Below are 14,126 nucleotides of genomic sequence, written 5' to 3'. Positions count from 1 at the left end.
ATTCTCCTCCAAGTTCAAGCTTTGTCTTTTGTGCTGTGCTTCATGTTGCCTAGGAATGGGTCTGTAACTAATTTTCTCTGACTATGCATGTTAAGAAGTCAGCAAACTTCTCGGGGTGCCTGGGTGGCGCAGTCGGTTAAGCGTCCGACTTCAGCCAGGTCACGATCTCGCGGTCCGTGAGTTCGAGCCCCGCGTCAGGCTCTGGGCTGATGGCTCAGAGCCTGGAGCCTGTTTCCGATTCTGTGTCTCCCTCTCTCTCTGCCCCTCCCCCGTTCATGCTCTGTCTCTCTCTGTCCCAAAAATAAATAAACGTTGAAAAAAAATTAAAAAAAAAAAGTCAGCAAACTTCTAAAAAAGGGCCACATAGTAAATATATATATTTTAGGATTTGCAGGCTATGTGGTTCCTTTTTCTAGACTCAACTCTGTATTGAGTTGTAGCAGGAAAGCAGCCTTAGACATTATGTTTATGAATGTGTATGGCTGGGTAAATAAAACTTTACTTATGGATACTGAAATTCAAATTTTATCTGATTTTCATGTGTCATGAAGTATTATTTTTCTTTTGTTTTTTCCCTCCCCTATCCACTAAAAACTGTAAAAACTTTTCTTCTCTGGTGAACCTACAAAAACAAGCAGTGGGCTGGTTTGTCAACCTGTGATCTATATCATTAACTCAGAACCTGAAATGCCATTAACTTCCTGGCTATTCTTAGACCACCAAGGCACACTGATTTTCAGGCCTGGTTGGAAAATCCTACTCTTCTCTAATTTGACTCACTGGCTAGACAGAACATTTACTTTATTGTTTCCATAAGTTTCATTTTACTGCTGGCTGTGAAAAAATTACTTATCCATTTGCCAGGTTATAACAGCTGACGCTAAGTCTCTTAAGCCAAACCTGGCCTTTTCCACACTCCCTGTGCTTCTGGCCAGCCTTAATCTGGCCATATTCTCCAAGCCCCTTAGCTGCTGCCAATGCCAAGCCCCCCAACCTGTAAACCAGGCTCTTCCAATAAGTATTTCCAATCTCTAGATTTTAAAAATACCCCGATGCCATATTTAGATTCAATTACAAAGCACAGACATGCATAGAAAAGAAGAGAAGGGTAAAAAGTGACTGATGTTTCACCAGCAGCTCTTAGGCTACTTGGCAAGAATGCTCCATCCTATTTAAGAACCATGAGTAAACGACACTGTCATATTTTCCCAAATATCCTGAAATTAGGATGTACAAAGGCTTCTTCAAGTGCCCAACCAGACACAATTCATCCATGAATGTTATTAGTGCTGGCATATTATTTGGTGATCAAGACATGTATGGAAACTTACGCTTTGAATTTCCTCTTGGTTGTTGACCACTTAGCTCTACACTCAAGCCTTCCTCTCCTTAATAGATATGAAACTGTTAGGGGGGTGTCATAGGTGCCCTAGCAGCAGCCACCAACGGCCCATGATGTATGTTCTGTCATGGGAAATGGTGTAAGATTGCTTCTGGCTGGCCAGTGCTAAATGGATTATTCTGACCATAGAGCTTGGCTTTGCAATTTTAGTCTTGGGGCTAGTCTCAAAGAAATTACCAAGTTCATTTATTGATTGATATTTATTGGTAATTTCCCATGTTCAATGTTGTGCAAAATGCCCAATTAGATGGCTGCATGCCCACATCCTGATTTTAAAGGTGCCAATTTGTGTTGCAAACCTGTGTGTGTGCCCGTCTCAGGTATTATAGTTATTACAACCACCTAGGGAGCTTCTCAGACAATTCTTTTCTAGTCACATTTCCATGATCCATTCATTCATCCCATCCGGCATTAATTCTGCTTTACATACTGTGTGCATTCTTTCAACAGATATTTTGATCATGCACCAAGCATAAGGAAAATATTCGACACTGAGGATAAAAAAAGATGCACAGACACAGGCCCTTTAAGAAAATACCATGCACGTTTGGTTGTGGAGGAGTTAGGCATTTTTTAAAAGACGTTAATTCAGTGTGAAAAATGGCAGAGTAGAAGTATGGAAAGAGATTCAAGTTTGGAGGCAAGGCAGGTTATGGAAAACCGAGTTGTGAAGGATCAGTGGTCTACTGGGGAGAAAATGGGAAAGAGCATTCTAGGCAGAGCAGACAGGACAGGCTTTTACCATCCAAGAGGTGCTTTTCTCCTACCCAAGCCCAATGATGTCTTCCCTTCACCCATAATCCACTTGCCTCTGTCTGCTACTCCCCTTCTTTGTAAATATCTTTTTGTGATCCCTTACTAGCTAGGCTAGCATATAATGAACCTGAGTGAGTAGCTAGTGGAAGATGGGTGTTATAGGGAAGGACTTGAAGGCCAAGCATTTTCAACTTTTGGTCTTAGGTTTCTATGCAGAGAAGCAAGTTGATGTAAGCAATATTGCAGAATAATTTTCATGGCCATGGTATGTAACGTGAATTGGAGGGAGGAGGCTGGATTTGGGATGTCCCCTAGGAGACTTTGTTGGGGATGGACTTTCTGCTTCCCAAAGCACAGTACAGGCCGTTCACTGAGTGATGGATGGGCCTAGAGATGGGCCCCCTGGGCCCTGGTGGACAGAGCGCATCTGCAGAAGTGACAGAGAACAAGGCAGAGCCTTGGAGGAAAGCTTTAACTTGCGGCTCACTCAGCCCTCCTGGGAAGAGCCTGGAATTATTTAGCAATCAGGGAAATTTGGCCAACGTGGCAGATGGGCAGGAGCAACACTTGTGCTTGGCCTCAGGTTGAAAATGAGGTAGGCTGCCATCACGCTGAGCAGGGATGGGAAAGCAGAGGCCCACAGGAAGGATGCAATGAAAGCTGCCAAGGTGCATGTCAAGCAGGACTAACAGAGTTCCAGGAGCCGGAGCCAGGAGGAAGTGATAAGTAGATACAAGGTTCCCTGCAGAACGCTGGCAGGTAGAAGAGTGTTATCAGGAAATATCCTCTTCTCACCATAGAGGGAAATTTGTTACTTGCCAGGACCAAATATTTCAAAAGCTGTTTCCCTTAAAGGCATAATCAAAATTAAGATGTCAAGTGATGGCAACGGTGTAACACTGCCGTTGAAAAGATAAATAAATTGTAGAATTGTTTTTAGATCCCTGGGAGACAGTGTGAAGAAGTGGGGGCAGCACACCCGGCTCATAGCGCAGTTAATCCCCCCAAATTGCCAGGATCTAGGGCAGGCCGTAGAATTTGCCAGACATGTTTCCTAATGCATAAAAGAGGGAGGAGGGGTGCCTAAATAAACCATTTCCAACATTTATTTCATAGCGCAGTTCAACACATTATGGCTGCATGTGTGTGTTTTATTTTATTTATTTATTTTTTAATGTTTATTTTTGAGACAGAGAGAGACAGAGCATGAATGGGGGAGGGTCACAGAGAGAGGGAGACACAGAATCTGAAGCAGGCTCCAGGCTATGAGCTGTCAGCACAGAGCCCGATGCGGGGCTTGAACTCACGGACCGTGAGATCCTGACCTGAGCCGAAGTCGGACGCTTAACCGACTGAGCCACCCAGGCGCCCCTGCATGTGTGTGTGTGTTTTAAAGAAATTATCAACTTCGAAATGATGGGAAAATCCAAATCATTGTTAGTAGGAAAAAAAAAATTAGCACAACTCATTTGGAAAGCAATTTGGCAATCTATGTCAAGAGCCTTGAAAATGTTCATACCCATCAATAATTTCTCTCCTAGAAAACTACTCTAAAAAGTGGTCTGAAATTCAGAAAGGAAAAAAAGTTCACTGTACTATAATTTTTTAATAATGAAAAGTTATCCTGGATTAGGGGGAATGTTTAGTTGATAGTCTATACAATGGATCTTTTTTAGTCATTAAAAAATGATTATTGAGCATATGAAAGGACAATTTTAAGTCATTTAAATAGTAAACAAGGAAATTATTGAACTAAATAGGGAAATGTTTATATTATAATATTAACTTTAAGACAAACAGAATCCTAAGTTATATAAAGACTATTATCTCAATTATGTAAAAAGTCATAAGCATATTGGAAGAAAATATTCATTTTAAATGTTTTGGGATTATTGATTGTATTTCTTTTCTCTTTGTTCTCTTCTAATATTCTATAATAAACTTGCATTACTTTCATTATAATAAAGACAGAAATAACTCAAGTTTGTGATTATTAGTTGGTAGTATATATTAAGCTGTCAGAAAAAATGGAAATAACCACAATTATAGAACTTCAGTGGTTATACAATATGAAATGATATACTATGGAACTCAGTGGTAGATGTGTCAGTGCAAAGGTCTCTGAACTCACAGTCAAAGCTCAAAATCAAAGTGTGGTTCTTACAGTTCTTGACTGGAGGGCTTATAAGTGAGTGAGTTCCATCTCTGAATCTCAGAAGTATTATCTGTAAAATAGAAATTCAAAAAATATTCATTGAATACTTACCACGTGCAGGTATTTGTGAAATGTAGTCATGATACAGAATTACAGAAAACATGATTCGTGCTAATAAAATATTCATGAATTAAGGGGCATCTTCACTGAGTCTAAGCTTGAGCAGTAAGGGGGAATTAGTTAAATAAAGACTTCATAGATAGGAGGAACAGCAAACCCACTTTTGGGGACCTACTAAAGTGTGTCATGCAGGGAAGTGACAGGCAACATGCCATAACAGAAGACCACAGTCTTGGAGTCATAGGTCTGTATTCAAATCCTGACTTTGTCTCTTACTGGCTGTGGGGCCTTGAGCAAGTTACTCAGTCTTTCTGTGCATCATTTTTCTTCACTTTATTTATTTATTTTCTTAAAGTTTATTAATTTTGAGAGAGAGAGAGACAGAGAGAGAGCACACGCTTACGCTTGAACAGGAGAGGAGCAAAGAGAAGGACAGAATCCCAAACGGGTTCCATGCTGTTAACATGGAGTCCTACACAGGGCTTGATCTCATGAACCGTGAGATCATGACCGGAGCTGAAATCAAGAGTGTGATGCTTAACCTACCTAGCCACCCAGGCGCCCCTCGTTTTCCTTCACTTTAAAATGGAGGTGATATTAGCTATGTCTCATGAATGCTGTGATATTCAGCGACAACTTTTATAAAGTGACAAAGCAGTGATCCATCTCTTCAAAGGGTATAAAGTGAAACCACAAGTGGTGACAGATACTGAGAAGAATAAATAATAAACCAGACCAACACCTTCCCTTGCTCTTCTATCTAGAATAAACAATACTCTTATTGCTATTATCAATATTAGTAATGTAACTATTGGAAAGAAGTTCTCAACACTTTCTATGTGCCATCAGTTTTCATTACTCCCGTGATTGTCAACCCGTGGACACATCAGATCACAATCTCAGACACCATGATATAGATGATGGAAGATGTCCCTCTTAGATAACCTGTTCAGCCTCTTCCTCCTCGCTACCCCCATGGGTCTCACTGAGGGGAGAACAGATGTCCTGTTGACAAAGTGGGGTAGGGATGGGGAGGATGAACTACTGCAGCGGCCTCTGGGAAATGGGGCTCTCCCAACCCCCACTAGCCAAGGGTGTCACCCAGCCCAAATGGGAGAGATGAAGGAGGGGAAAGAGCCAAATGCAGACTCCTTCCAGAGGGCTCCTTAGAGACCCGGGGAGGGATTATGGCAAATGTTTCAGCAGCCACAGGGGAAGGGAAGGGGGAGGAGAAGGGTGGGTGAGGGGAGAGCCTAGTTAATTACGGAACAGATGCCCAGCAGCACCTTGGGGTGAATGCATTAGGACAGGAGCTATCATTTCACTCACACCCTGGCATCTATTCACAGACTTCGTGGCATCCAGCTGAGGCTGGTTTCTTGTGGGTTTTGCCTCAGTTAGAGAAATCTGCAAGTTCAAAGCCTTCTCCTTATTTCCAAATGGGATTTCTCTCCTGCCTTCTTTCCCTTCCTTCCCCACTCCGCCTCCCCATCTTAACTCTCCGTGCATCCCATGGTGCCTCGTCTGCCTGCAGACAACTTTAATTGCTTTGCATGAACTGGTGCAGGAAAGCTAGCTGTAGACCTTCAGGCAAACGGAAGGAGGGGGCTTCCAAGCCTGCTCCGGTTCCCTCGCCACTTTGCCCTCTTTTCCCACCTGCCCGTGGCCCGTGCCAAGTGCACCCAGGAGGCCCATTACAGACTGTGTCTCTGAGGGAGGCCTTCAGAACTCTGCTCTAGACCTGCTGCTCCTGCCTGGAGCCCAGAGAAACAAAACCAGTGGTTCTGACACAAAGACCGTGTGCCCAGCACTGCCCTTTGCGACCGCAATATTGTGCACTTTGCACCCCTGTCCCGGTGGTCTGGGCTTGAGGGAAAAGGTGGCAGGGCCCACGTGGGGGTAGAAAACAGGGACTCGGGCTGCCCTGGGTTCTCCTCTCATGTCTTCGTTGCCATTCCCCGCACACCCCAACTCTCCAGGGCTGCCAAGTGGAGATAAAACCTGGAAATCAAAAGAGAGGAATGACTTGGATTTCACCCTCTCTCCTCGTCCCAGAATTTTCAAGTATGACTCACCCCCCCAGGGACCAACTCCAGCTACCTCTGTTGTGAAAAATGTTCTAACTCCCTCTGCCTCCTCTGTGCCTCAGTTAGCACTTGCTTTTCTGCGAACATGGGAGGATCCCTTCTCTCTCTGGCTAGATCGTCAGCTTCTGGAGAAACTACTGGCCACTTCAAAGCCATTCTGATTCAATCTGGTGAGACGCATGGTGGAAATGGTAATCTTTTCACAGCACCTGTCCTGATGTGTACATGCTCACCCTGTGTGTAACATTTGTGGATAGTAAAGTAAAATGCCACTGGGATGAGGCATGTCTGTAACCTCTCGCTTTGGTATTGAAAGCTGGATGGAGAGATAAGCAGGTCTTACTTTTATTGTATCCACAGCTCCCGATTCAGTGATAATGTTTCCTACATAAATGAGATGATTGAATACTTGGAGTCATTTAAACCAGATAGCACAAATGAACTCACTGGAAATGAGGTACTTCATGCATCATTGGCTTTATCGTTGTTATGCTGTCATTATTCTCATAATTTCAAGATGTGGGTTGTCAATTAGATTTGGGAGTGACCTTTGAGGGCACATAGTCCAATGTCCTCCTCAAAAGACAGCCCTCAGCTTACCAAAAGCCAAGGTAAGATGCTAAGTCTGTGAAGGCAGAAACCTATAAGGAATGTGAAATTGGTGTGAGGCATTTGCCATGCTGTGGAGAAAGCCCGGGGTCTGAAATAATGGACTCTGTCTGGCCCCGCACTCGGAGATCTATAACCTTTCATAAGACCATTTAAAGCAGAAGCTGCAAATTGGCTCCTCAAGGTTTGTCTCCCACCTCCCAAGTTTCGCCTGTGTAGAATTTATTAATTTTTTATATGAGTGAACATTTAAAAAGCAGGAGAGTTTAGCTAAAACAAATCGGTTTTTTTTTTGTTTTGTTTTTTTTTTGTTTTTGTTTTTTTTGCTTTTCTTTAAAAAGTAGAAGATTTGTGGGGCACCTGGGTGGCTCAGTCTGTTGAGCATCTGACTTTGGTTCAGGTCATGATCTCGTGGTTCATGATGTCAAGCCCCACATTGGGTTCACTGCTATCGGTCTGGAGCCCACTGGGATCCTCTGTTCCCTTCTCCCTGCCCACTCCCTGCTTGCACTGTCTCTCTCTCTCTCCCTCTCAAAAATAAATAAACATTTTTTTAAGTAGAATATTTTAAAACAATGGCTTTGCAATTACTTGGAAACAATTAGCCTGAAGAGTTTACTTTAGATCCAGGGTGAGCTCCAAATTTACTACAGTCCTCACCATTCCCTATTACCTCCCTGCCCCTAAGGCTAGGTGCGAATTGCCACCTATACTTATTTTTATTATTATTTTTTTAATGTTTATTTTTGAGAGAGAAAGAGGGCATGAGCGGTGAGGGGCAGAGAGAGAGGGAGACACAGAATTCAAAGCAGGCTCCAGGCTCCAAGCTGCCAGCACAGAGCCTGACACAGGGCTCAAACTCATGAACCGCGAGACCATGACCTGTGCCGAAGTCGGACGCTTAACTGACTGAGCCACCCAGGTGCCCCTACTTATACTTATTTTTAAATAATTTCTTCTTCTGTCCTTCCTTCTTTTCTTTCTTTCTCTTTCTTGTTTTTCTTTCTCTTAGCAAAAATGGGACAAGAAAAGGTAGATGAACATTATTTATCCTTCAAAATGTTACCCTAGGCATCTTGTGCTTTCCGTCCATAACATTTGTATTCCCGTTACTTGTTTTATGCTTGTCTGCCCTCTGGACTATGCGTTCCAAACGGTCAGGAACTACCTGTCTTGCTCATGGCTGTGCCTAGCCCTCTGCCCGACAGAGTTCACATTCAATATATATTGTCAGGTAGATATCAAATTTCTCTTATTCTTCTCTTCACAAGTACAGTAGAGAGATACCTCCTCAGCCAGAATTGACCAAAATCTTGCCACAAGTTGAGTGGGCTCTAAATATTCAATGACATAAAATGCAAGTCATATCATTGGGAGATAGTGAAAACAGTATTTTTTAGTTGGTCTGTGCTGTCACAAAGAGCTAACCACGGAAAGATTAAATGGTCATATATCTGTCACTTCCCCACTGTCTCTCCCCACTGGAAGATAAGAAGCCTACTCGCCCCTGTTTGGGAATGAGAACTGGCACAGCATGGGGGTCAACAGTCATTCGAGATGTCCAAATACCCATTACTACAGTGATACTTTCTTGGGGCCCGTAATCAAGGGGTTTCAGTGAATACTGAAGTTCTTGCTGGTAGTTATGCAATAAAAGTCTTGTGTCTTGACTGGCTGACCAAGGTGCTCATACGAGTAGCCCAGTCCTTGGTATCATTTTGTTGTTTTCTCTCTCGCTTACTTTTAAGCCTTAAGAGACAGTGCTTTGTCTCCAGCCCAAGCAGAGTGCTGCCTACAGCAGGAACACTTGCTTCTCCAGAGGAGTTTTTCTCTGCCTGATCCTCATCTCCAGCTCTGAGCCCTGAGGGAGCCACCTTCCTGCAGGGGCCTCAAGACACCCCAAGCAGAAACTCAAGTAGGGAAGAGAGTGATCAGCTTTCTCTCAGGGTTTGTGTCGAAGTTGTTGTATGATAGGAAGGCTCACTCCTTCATTCGGGGTTTGACGAGTCACGATTCCTGGGGGCTTGTCTTAGGATCTACTACCATCTATCATTCCTTCCCCCAAATGATCCTCTGGCCCTTGTACCTGCTCATTCTCTCCTCCCTTTGGACTTTGCTGAACGCGGGGCAGGGAACCTGGCGAGAGCACATGAGGGTCACTCACTGCCGACCCCCAGGTCCTGACTCCTTCCCAGCACCTGACTGAGGCTGCTTGTGCACATGTATGTTGCATGTGTTCAGCGTCTGCTTGACACCCAGCCTTATCTCCTTTGTCTGATCACAGAGCCTATTCAAAGTTGGGTCCTCCATTACACAAAACCAAAGGGAAAATGATTTCATTTATTTTGGCTCTCAGCTTTACCCTTTCTTTAAATTATTTTTCTTTCTTTTGCCTATCCTTTATGCCCTTCTTAAACACAGCATCTGGGTGGCATTTAAGCCAGTCAGTGCTGAGGCCAAAGGTGGCCCGTGTCTCGTAAGGGCTGGCAGTAGGCTTGCGGGAAACCATGGCGGTGACTGACAGGGCAAATGCATGCACTTAAGGAACAGTGCACTGCTTTAGTGATTCTGATGATTCTACCTACTTTTCTAGTACCAGAAGCAGTGATTGTTCATCCAGAGAGAGCAAATGGGCCAATTTTGATAATCCAAGCTACCCAGCAGGCTTCACTGGTTTCTCTAAGCAGTCAGTAGAAATCCCACCATGCTAGGCTGCTGGCAGGTTTTTCCTAGGATTCAGAAGTCACCTGGGGGTCATGTCTAATCCTTTCTGATATAGAATATGCCTTCTACTCTCCCTCTAGTGCTCCCTCACTTCCCCAGATCCTACCCTGTCAAGAACTGCCTGTTTCAATTGTGGCTTTATCAAACCACGCACTGATGCATTTAGTACCTTATTCTTGTCAAAACCTTTCACAAAACCACTGCCTCAGCTACCTTGAGTCTGTTCCCACTGAGCACATCCCTTCATTAATGCCCCATTTCTCTGATGCGATCCCCCCTGCCCTGCTTTCTTCATCTGTTTAATTTGTTTGCTGTGCACTTTGAACCCTTCCCTTGGAAGACATGACATAACACCATCTATTTCTATTTAAACTGTTATTCAGGACATGTTTGAAATGTGCATTACTCATGTATTATTCATGGGCATTATTGGAGATCAGTGTGCAAATCAGCTTTATTGGGCACCCCAGAGACTGCAGCAGAGTCCTGCGTACTTATAAATTGCATAGTATCATTTCCTGAAAAGCGGGCCTGCTCTGCCTTCTGGGGGAAAATGACAGTTTCATGGAACTGCCGAGAACAATCATGCCTTTGAAAGAGATCATGCGGCCATTTCATTTGCCATTTAATGCACATACTTTAGCCAGGCCAGAGAGGCCCTCAGCCAGGTTTGATTTGTGTGGTTTTGAAACATTATTCAGACCCAGACTTTGGCCAGCACCTGGCAAAAATCATGGTAGAGTTGTGGGTGCAAAAAAAAAATCATCAGTTTGTTTTGTTTAGCGGGGAATGGAAAGGCTATTATAGAAAAGTTTCCCAAACCAAGGATACCGACAAATAGCAAAAGGGACAGACATGTCAAAGTTTGGCAAGTGTAACTTTGGTGCCCTGCTTCCTTTCTAAGTCTGTCCTCTCTGTTCAAAGTTCCCTTCATGCTCTGAGGACCTCTTGTTTTGGAGAAAGTGATCCGTGGACTGGGTTGTAGAAGTTGAACAGACTGCCCCTCCCAGGAATATATATTGTTAGAAAGACTAATGTGGAGCTCCAATATGGGTATTTCTGTTGATAGAGATAGAGGATTACAGTTCTTGGGTGAGGAGACTTTGGGGGGCAAGATGGCTTTCCTAGAGTCTCTCTAAATTATGTTGCACATATGATTTGGGTCCCTTCTACATTTTGACAAAGCGACCACTTCCCATCCAATGGGTAACACAGGCTCTGTGCCATACAAAGTCAACTAGACCCTCTGGTCCCATTTTCTCTGCAGTAGTATTCTACATAGTCCCCAGGGGTAAATTAGGGTTTTTGGAAAGCACTCACTCTTTGGATCTTCTGTACAGAAATGCACTAGACAAACTTTTTTATATATGAGTGGGTTTGATTCTAAAGACCACTGAAGTTGATTTGTTCCACGGGTCCAAAGTGGCATAATAAAAGAAGCTGCCTATGCCACTGAGGGGAGATGGGCAGAGTTCACACACCTCTGCCACAGGTTCTGGCTTTGTTCCATCTATAGAAGTTCTTATGTGGAGAGTTTTAGACGCTAGAGGGAAAAAAATGAATGGCTCCCTTAAAGATGTAAAGAGGAAATATATTTTTGTGTGCATTTAGCTCCTCACACTAATATTTCAAGTTGTCAGAGCCCAGTGAACCTAAAACTTTTGGTTCATTAATTCATTAATTAAATTGAAACATTGTAAATATTTATTCTGTGCCACACTCTGCTAGGTGCATGGGATAAAACAAATGAAGGATAGAGGCCCTATTGGAAGTATGTGTTTACCCCTCCCCACACATATGTGTACACACATTTGCAGAGCATTAGTCCAACAGTTATGATTCAGTGGAATGAGGGCAAGAGTAGAAAGAAGGTGGGAGTGTTCGGGGATTGAGGTAAATAAAAGCAGCCAACTCAATACTGGACAGGATGGCTGGGGAGATAGGCCAGAGGGACTGATGCTTGACTTAGGTTGGGAAGGATGATGGCAATCTTTTTAGGGAGAGAGAGAAAATAGGGTGGTCAAAGCAGAAGAAGCATTTGTGTAAAGGGACAAAAAGCAAGAGGGAATGAGGCTGCTTATGGAAACGAAGTGGTTCTGCAGCTGGGAGGTCTGAAGCACTATCAGGACGCTGGCAGGAGAGAAGTTTGGAGAAGAAAATTGGATCCCAATGGGAGGTTCCAGGCATTCCATGTTGAGGAGTTGGGATCATATCCTTAAAGTGATGGAAAATGGCTGCAGACTTCAAACAAGACTGCACGCTTTGGTAAGATCACTATGATGGTAGTGGAGGCTGGATTAGAAGAGAGATGAGAATCAGGGGGCCAATTATGGTCCAGGTAGAAAAGACTCAGCAAAGATGGTGACAAACAGGGATAGAAAGGAGATGGACCGGGGCGCCTGGGTGGCTCCGTCAGTTAAGCATCCAGCTCTTGATTTTGGTTCAGGTCATGATCTCACCGTTCGTGGGCTTGAGCCCTGCATTGAGTTCTGTGCTGGCAGTGTGGGGCCTGCTTAAGATTCTCTTTCTCTTTCTCTCTCTGCCCCTTCTCCACTCTCAAAAATAAATAAATAAATAAATAAATAAATAAATAAATAGGAAAGGAGATGGACCAGAGAGTCACTGAGGAAAGTCACTGCAGATGGTTGACATGACATTGGAGACCAGATGGTTCTCAGGCTTCAATCTGGTGATGGGATGGCTAGTGGACCATTCCCTGAGATGGGGAAGTTGAAGAGGGTCCTCCTTTGGGAGAAAGACTCATATTAGAAGAATATGTATCACCTCAGGGAACTATATTAAAAACCAGAATTAGGGGCGCCTGGGTGGCGCAGTCGGTTAAGCGTCCGACTTCAGCCAGGTCACGATCTTGCGGTCCGTGAGTTCGAGCCCCGCATCAGGCTCTGGGCTGATGGCTCGGAGTCTGGAGCCTGTTTCCGATTCTGTGTCTCCCTCTCTCTCTGCCCCTCCCCCGTTCATGCTCTGTCTCTCTCTGTCCCAAAAATAAATAAACGTTGAAAAAAAATAAATAAAAATAAACAAACAAACAAACAAACAAACAAAAAAAAACCAGAATTAGCTTGTATTAAGAAAAGAGAATTTTTAAATATATAAACATGCAATTCCCAACAGTGAATGCAAATTCTAGGTTCAACGGAGTAGTGCTCTTCAGGCATCGTCTCTCTCCACGGGGGACAAAGACCACTGATATTTAGGATGATGACCTTGAGGCCTTGTGAGTCATTATCAAGCCTGAAAGATTCAATTTTTTTCATTAAAGCAGGAAACTGAACTCTGGCATTTGAATTTGAATTTCTTCCAACTCTGCATGCTGCCCACTTTGGAAACAATTTGAGATAGTTTATAGATTTGGACTGTTCAAGATAAGATGTTTTTGAGGAAAGCAGAAGGAGTGGAAGCTTTTCAGGCACTGGAGTTGAACACACACCACCATTTGATGGTACACTATCACAAAACAAAAATTTTGCATTTTTTCCACTGAGGTAAAAAAATAATTAGACTGATTCCTTTTTCATAATATAAAGCATGTGCTTTCATCAGTTGTAAAAGGTATTTCTGCACTGAAATTTAAATGTGATCCACTAATAATTATTTCCAGTACGGTGACCCCAGTCTTGATGCCATTCCAAGATTTAAATGGGGACCTTTTGTCTTCATCCCCAAGGCCAGAGAGACATCCTTTAAACAATCTCTAAGTTTCTTTTCCTTCTCCTCCATGCCCTGACCCCTATCCCACATGCTTGGACCAATGCTATCTCCATGGCCCTTCTCCCCTTCATGTCCTGTCCTCTGTGACACCTCCTTTGTATACCCTGTTCACTCATCTATGCACAGATGACACTCTACATTTCCAGCCCTAACTTCCTCCCTGATTCATACACCCACTGCTCTAGTCAACATCTCCATGGCTGGCACAAGTCATTACTATTTGTCACCTGCATTATTAAAACAAACAAAAAAACAAAAAAACACCTCTACCAGGTCCTTTGCTCCTACCCCTATCGCCTGCAGAATGTTCAGAGCAGACAGCCAGGGTGATCCTACTACTACATAAGTTCGACCACACCCATCCTCTGCTTGGAACTTCCCAGCAGATACTGTCATACTCACAATAAATCTGAAGTCCTCATAATGGCCACATGGGCCCTTAACCTGGTCTCTGGCCCCTTTACTTGATGCATTTCCTACCAGTCTCTCCTTCATAGCCACACTAGCTTCCTTTCTTCCTTAGATTCCATCCCTATCTTGCATC

This window comes from Herpailurus yagouaroundi, unplaced genomic scaffold (assembly GCF_014898765.1).
Source record: "Herpailurus yagouaroundi ecotype Mexico unplaced genomic scaffold, PumYag 142, whole genome shotgun sequence".
Lineage (NCBI taxonomy): Eukaryota > Metazoa > Chordata > Mammalia > Carnivora > Felidae > Herpailurus > Herpailurus yagouaroundi.
This window is presented reverse-complemented; position numbering follows the sequence as displayed.